Source organism: Triticum aestivum, chromosome 3A (genome assembly GCF_018294505.1).
Source record: "Triticum aestivum cultivar Chinese Spring chromosome 3A, IWGSC CS RefSeq v2.1, whole genome shotgun sequence".
NCBI classification, from domain to species: Eukaryota; Viridiplantae; Streptophyta; class Magnoliopsida; order Poales; family Poaceae; genus Triticum; species Triticum aestivum.
This window is the reverse complement of record NC_057800.1, coordinates 344,035,456-344,043,205: the sequence shown is the minus strand read 5'-3', so window position 1 is coordinate 344,043,205 and position 7,750 is coordinate 344,035,456.

The window sequence follows — 7,750 nt, the reverse complement described above, 5'->3', positions numbered from 1 at the left end:
GTCCTCACATAGCTACGTATTTACTTAACTACTCTTTGGTCTTCACTTATATCTTCTCGAGTACTTGTCATTTACTCTTGTGTTTCACTTATATCCTAAGAGTAAAGGTTTGAATGAATTGATTATCATAAATATCAAAGTATATATGCTTCATATGCTCATCCCATGGTGTAACACCTGGATAATTAAGCTACAGTGATCCCACGTCATCACTTTCACTGTTGCTAAACCCCTCATTGATTCAAACTGGTTCAAATTGAAATTTAACTTAATGTCAAAGTTTAGAATTTTCGAAATGTCAAAAGTAAAGTGTTCGAAATGTGGCAAATAATCCATAGATAATATTGGTATACAAAACACATTTTTATAAAGTATTTAAATGTCCTTAAATGATTAAAATAGTGGCTTAAACAATTAATTAAATGCCTTTTATAAATTACATAATGTTAAACATTTTAGTTAGGGGTCAAACTTTTTGTGTAAGTGGGTGAAATGATAATAATAAATTAGGAGTTTATTTTGTGTTTTTATTTAAACTAAAATAAATTAAAAACTAAAAGAAAACAAATAAACAGACAAGATTAAACAAAAGAAAAACTAAACTAAAAAAAGGGAAAACCCCGTGGCCCAACTGGGCCTCAGCCCAGCCGGCCGCGCACCAGGCCGACCCACCTTCCCTCCTACTAACCCCCACTCCCCGCTAACCCTAGCCCACACCCCCCAAGATCCCCACTCCCCCCTCGTTCGCTCCTTCCTCCGCCGGGAGTGCTCGCCCCCCCCCCCTCGCCGCTCGACGTCGCTACCCCGCCGCCTCCTGTCGCCCCACCTCGCCGACGTCGCCTCCTCGTCCCCTCCCTGCCGGCTTCACCAGGCCTCGCCGCCCTTCTTCCCACCAATGAGGGTGAGCCCCGTCCTCCTCCCCCCTCTCTGCCTCGTGCGTCCATCGTCGCGTCCGGTTCACGGCCGGCCGCACCCCGTAGCCCGCGCATGCTCGCTGACCCCGCCTGTGCGTCCCCACCGCGCCCGTAGCCCTGCGTGCTACCGCCCGCGCATGTCTGCCGCCACTACCCTTGTCCTCTGCCACCCGCACCTGCTCCCCGCGCCCTCCTGACCATGCACGTGCGCGCCCCCGCTAGCCCCGCCTAGTCCACTGCTGCCCCTTTTGCACCTGCCCGCATCGGTCGGCACTAGGTAACAGCACGGCCTCCGCCTGGTTTCATGCCGCCGCCGCTACACTTCCCCTACGGCGCCCCTACACCCCTTATCGACTCGCCTGGATGCGCCCGTTCAGTTGGCACCCCTCCCGCTTACAACCGTCGCTGGAACCGGCTAGCCGGCATCCTGCCGCCGCCCCTGTAGGTCGCCACCGGTGCCTGCTTTGTTTAGATGGCCCTGTCTCAATGACAGGTGGGCCCGGCTATTAACTAATATGAATAGGGTAACTAATTTAGTCCTAGCCCCCCCACTGACATCCACTTTCTAATGGGCCCCCCTCCTAACTAAAATAACTAATAAAATGTTTAACTAAATGACCCGATGATGGGTGCAACCGTCCGTTGCCTAATTACACCCACTAACACACTAACTCCCCCACTGTCAATGATAGCTGGGCCCCGCAACCTATTTTGACTAGTCAACAGTTTGATTGTTGACTGTGCTGACTCAACCCATCCGGACCCACATGTCATACACATGGGCTAGCTACAATTGTGTATAAAAAGTATCTCACTATTTAATTTTTAAATAGTAATAAATCCAGAAATTCCAAAAAATCATTTAAACTTTGAAAAATCATATAAAATAAACCGCAACTTAGATGAAAATAATATATATATATATGTATGTATGTATGTATATGAAAAACAATCAGAAAAATATCACGAATCTGAATATGTCATCCATTCATCTGTCACGTGCCTCTAGAATAGCAAACATGGATTCATCCCCTTCGATTCATCTATCCGAAAAATGCCTAACACCGGGAATACTTTCTTGGATGTTTTCCCCTTCGCCAGTATCGCGTAGTACTGCGTTAGGTCACCCCTAGCACCGCGTATTGCCATGTTATGCTTTGTGATGCTTTCATTACTCTGTTATTTATTGTGTTTCCCCACATATGATGATTGAGTATGTGGAGCTCCTACTTAGATTTTGTTGAATAAGTTGAATTGTAATTGCTTGCTGACTGGGAACATAGGTTGTTCAGTTTCAAGAGAATTCATTGTTTGAACCATAACATGTGAATTGGTTGCTACTTTAACATGATGAGTTTTATGAGAAAGACTTGCTGTTATGTTGCTAGGAAAAGTGATTGAAATTATCATTGATCAAACTTATGCACTTTGCTAGCATTCACACTTCATAAATTACTTCTTTTATCATTTATCTACTTGAGGACGAGTAGGAATTAAGCTTTGGGATGATGATACGTCTCCAACGTATCTATAATTTATGAAGTATTCATGCCATGTTTACAACAATTTTATATGGCTTTGGTATGATTTGTATGGAACTAACCCGGACTGACGTTGTTTTCAGTAGAACTACCGTGGTGTAGTTTTTTGTGTAGAAATAAAAGTTCTCCAAATGCAACGAAACTTTTTGACGGTTTTTTGGAACAAAAGAGGCACTAGAGGCTTAGTGGGGGAGCCAGAAGAGCCACAAGGTGGGCACAACCCACCAGGGCATGCCAGAGGGGCCTGGCATGCCCCGATGGGTTGTGGTCACCTCGAGGCCCATCTTCGCGTGATTCCAATGCTAAAAAATCCTATAAATAGATAAACCGTTAGAATATCCCTAGATCAGAAGTTCCATCGCCGCAAGCCTCTGTAGACATGAAAAACCAATCTAGACCCGTTCCGGCACCCTGCCGGAGGGGGAAATCATCACAGGTGGCCATCTTTGTTGGGAACGCAGTATTTCAAAAAAATTCCTATGATCATGAAAGATCTATCTAGGAGATGCATAGCAACGAGAGGGGAGAGTGTATCTATGTACCCTCGTAGACCGAAAGCGGAAGCGTTTAGTAACGCGGTTGATGTAGTCGAACGTCTTCGCGATCCAACCGATCAAGTACCGAACGCACGGCATCTCCGCGATCTGCACACATTCAGCTCGGCGACGTCCCTTGAACTCTTGATCCAGTTGAGGCCGAGGGAGAGTTACGTCAGCACGACGGCGTGGTGACGATGATGATGAAGTTACCGATGCAGGGCTTCGCCTAAGAACTACGACAATATGACCGAGGTGTAAAACTATGGAGGGGGCACCACACACGACGAAGACAAATCTTGTGTGCCTTTGGGGTGCCCCCTCCCCTGTATATAAAGGAGGGAGGAGGAGGAGGCCGGCCTAGGAGGTGCGTGCGTATAGGGGGAGTCCAACTAGGATTCCCAATCCTAGTTGGAGTCCCCTTCCTTTTCCAAGACGTGGAGAGAGGGAAGGAGGAGGAGAGGGAGAAGGAAAGAAGGGGGGCGCCGCCCCTCCTAGTCCAATTCGGACCAGCCCATGGGGGCGCGCTGCCTCCCCTTGTGGCCCTTCTCTCCTTTCCACTAAAGCCCAATAAGGCCCAATACTTCCCCCGGTGAATTCCCGTAACTCCCTGGTTCTCCGAAAAATACCCGAATCACTCGGAACCTTTCCGATGTCTGAATATGGCCTTCCAATATATGAATCCTCACCTCTCGACCATTTTGAGACTCCTCGTCATGTCCGTGATCTCATCTGGGACTCTAAACAAACTTTGGTCATGAAATCACATAACTCATACTACAAATCATCATCAAACGTTAAGCGTGCGGACCCTACGGGTTCGAGAACTATGTAGACATGACGGAGACACATCTCCGACCAATAACCAATAGAGGAACATGGGTGCTCATATTGGCTCCTGCATATTCTATGAAGATCTTTATCGGTCAAACCGCATAACAACATATGTCATTCCCTTTGTCATCAGTATGTTACTTGCCCGAGATTCGATCATTGGTATCATCATACCTAGTTCAATCTCGTTACCAGCAAGTCTCTTTACTCGTTAGATAATGCATCATCCCGTAACTAACTCATTAGTCACATTGCTTGCAAGGCTTATAGTGATGTGCATTACCGAGAGGGCCCAGAGATACCTCTCTGATACAATGAGTGACAAATCCTAATCTCTATCTATCCAACTCAACAAAAACCATCGAACACACCTATAGAGCATCTTTATAATCACCCAGTTATGTTGTGATGTTTGATAGCACACAAAGTGTTCCTCTGGTATTCGGGAGTTGCATAATCTCATAGTCAGAGGAATATGTATAAGTCATGAAGAAAGCAATAGCAATAAAAATAAACAATCATAGTGCTAAGCTAACGGATGGATCTTGCCCATCACGTCATTCTCTAATGATGTGATCCCGTTCATCAAATGACAACACATGTCTATGGTTAGGAAACTTAACCATCTTTGATTAACGAGCTAGTCAAGTAGAGGCATACTAGGGACACTTTGTTCTGTCTATGTATTCACACATGTACTAAGTTTCTGGTTAATAAAATTCTAGCATGAATAATAAACATTTATCATGATATAAGGAAATATAAATAACAACTTTATTATTGCCTCTAGGGCATATTTCCTTCGATCTTCATCATCCCGGCGGCCACCATGATGAGGACGGAGTAGTCCACCCTTGGGGCTGAGGGTTTGTACCAGTAGCTATGTGTTTAATCTCTCTCTCTCTCTCTCTCTCTCTCTCATTTTCTTGAGATGTCACAATCTTGATGTATCACGGGCTTTGTTAATATAGTTGGATCATATGGTGTTTTCCCCTATCTATCTTGTTGTGAATTGAGTTTTCCCTTTGAGATTTCGTTCTTATCGGATTGAATACTTTTATGGATTTGAGAACTCTTTATGTATGTCCTGCTATGAATACCCGTGGTGACAATGGGGTATCATATTGATTCACTTGAATATATTTTGGCACTCAACTCGCGGATTCCCGAGGTGACATTGGGGTAATCTATGCATAGGGGTTGATGCATGTTCTTGTCTTTGTTTCTCTGGTAGAAATCTTGGGGCACTCTTTGAGGTTCTTTGTGTTGGACTAAGTAATATGAATCTGAAATTATTTGGTGTTATCTTAGTACGAACTCTTGATAGATCGATCAGAAAGGATAACTTTGTGTTATTTTAGTATGAACTCTTGGATAGATCGATCGAAAAGAATAGCTTCGAGGTGGTTTCGTACCCTACCAACAATTTCTTCTTATGTTCTCCGCTAGATAAGAACTTTGGAGTGATTCTTCATCGCATGTTGAGGGATGGTTATATGATCCAATTATATTAGCATTGTTGAGAGATTGCACTAGCTAAAGTATGGACCCTAGGCCTCATTTTCAAGCATTGCAATACCGTTTGTGCTCACTTTTGTTACTTGCTACCTTGCTGTTTTTTTATTGTTCATATTACAAAAATCAATATCTATTATCCATATTACACTTGTATCGCCATCTCTTCGCTGAACTAGTGCACCTATACAATTTACCATTGTATTTGGTGTGTTGGGGACACAAGAGACTCTTTGTTATTTGGTTGCAGGGTTGTTTGAGAGAGACCGAGGGAGTCCTGGATTAGGGGGTATCCGGACATCCGGGTTATATCCTTTGGCCGGACTGTTGGACTATGAAGATACAAGATTGAAGACTTCGTCCCGTGTCCGGATGGGACTCTCCTTGGCGTGGAAGGCAAGCTTGGGAATACGGATATGTAGATCTCCTTCCTTGTAACCGACTCTATGTAACCCTAGCCCCCTCTGGTGTCTATGTAAACCGGAGGGTTTAGTCCGTTGGACCAACAAAAACAATCATACCATAGGCTAGCTTCTAGGGTTTAACCTCTTCGATCTCGTGGTAGAACAACTCTTGTACTACTCATATTATCAAGAACAATCAAGCAGGACGTAGGGTATTACCTCCATCAAGAGGGCCCGAACCTGGGTAAAACATTGTGTCCCCTTCATCCTGTTACCATCCGCCTAGACGCATAGTTCGGGACCCCCTACCCGAGATCCGCCGGTTTTGAAACCGACATTGGTGCTTTCATTGGGAGTTCCTCTGTGTCGTCATCGTTAGGCTTGATGGCTCCTTCGATCTTTGATAGCGATGCAGTCCAGGGTGAGACTTTTCTCCCCGGACAGATCTTTGTATTCGGCGGCTTCGCACTGCGGGCCAACTCGCTTGGCCATCTGGAGCAGATCGAGAGTTATGCCCCTGGCCACCAGGTCAGGTTTGGAAGCTTAAACTACACGGCCGACATCTGCGGAGACTTGATCTTCGACGGATTTGAGCCCCTGCCGAGTGCGCCGCACGTTCACGATGAGCATGATTTAGCTCTACCATCGGACAGTGTTCAGGAGACCGCACCGGCACTCCGACCCTCAATTCGGAGAATCGCGCCATCTAGGGACAGGTGGATAGACCCCCCCATGGAGGCCGCATTCTCAGCAGCGATCGAGCCGAGTATCGACCTTACCCTTCACGGGAGCCGTGACGCCAAACTGCCGGATTCTTCCCCGGCCACGGACTCCGAACCACTTGCGCCCGTGCCTATCGAATCCAACTGGGCGCCGATCATGGAGTTCACCTCCGCGGATATCTTTCAGCACTCGCCCTTCGGCAATATACTGAACTCATTAAGGTCTCTGTCCTTGTCAGGAGAGTCCTGGCCGAACTATGTCCGGCGGGATTGGGATGCGGATGACGAAGAAATTCGCCGCCCACCCACCACCCACTTAGTAGCCACTGTCGATGATTTGACCGACATGCTCGACTTCGACTCCGAAGACATCAACGGTATGGACAACGATGCAGGAGACGAACAGGAACCAGTGCCCACAGGGCACTGGACAACCACCTCATCATATGATATATACATGGTTGACACACCCAAAGAAGGCAATGGCGACGGGACAGCGGAGGATGACCCCTCCAAGAAGCAACCCAAGCGCCGACGACAGCGGCGCCGCTCTAAGTCTCGCCAAAGCAAAAGCGGTGATACCCGCACAGGAGATAATAGCAGTTCGGACAGTGCCAAAGATGACGACAATCCCCTCCAGCAAGATTTAGAGCAGGAGGATGGATAAGCCAGCCCTCCCGAGAGAGCGGCAGATGGAGAGGCGGAGGATGATAATTACATGCCTCCCTCCGAAGACGAGGCAAGCCTCGACGATGACGAATTTGTCGTGCCTGAGGATCCCGTCGAGCAAGAGCGCTTCAAGCGCCGGCTTATAGCCACGGCAAATAGCCTTAAGAAAAAGCAACAACAGCTTCAAGCTGATCAAGATTTGCTAGCTGACAGATGGACTGAAGTCCTTGCGGCCGAGGAATATGAACTCGAACGCCCCTCCAAGAGTTACCCAAAGCGCAGGTTGCTACCCCGACTGGAGGAGGAAGCATTAAAACCTACATCTCCAGCGTATGACGCGGCTGATCGGCCACCTCGTGGCCGCGACAGAGAGGCATTTCAGCCAAAAGCTCAGCCCGCACCCCGACGCCACTCAAATAAAAATGTCAAGGCACGGGGAAACACGCTAGACCTGCGAGACGTATTGGAGGACAAAGCAAAACACGCAAGATCGATCTACGGATCACGAGGGCGCGCCACTACGCGAGACGATAACCGTCACGCCGGATACAGTAAAAGTAAATCCGGCCGGGCCGAACACAGCGGACAAGACTCATTTGAGCTGCGTCGCGATAT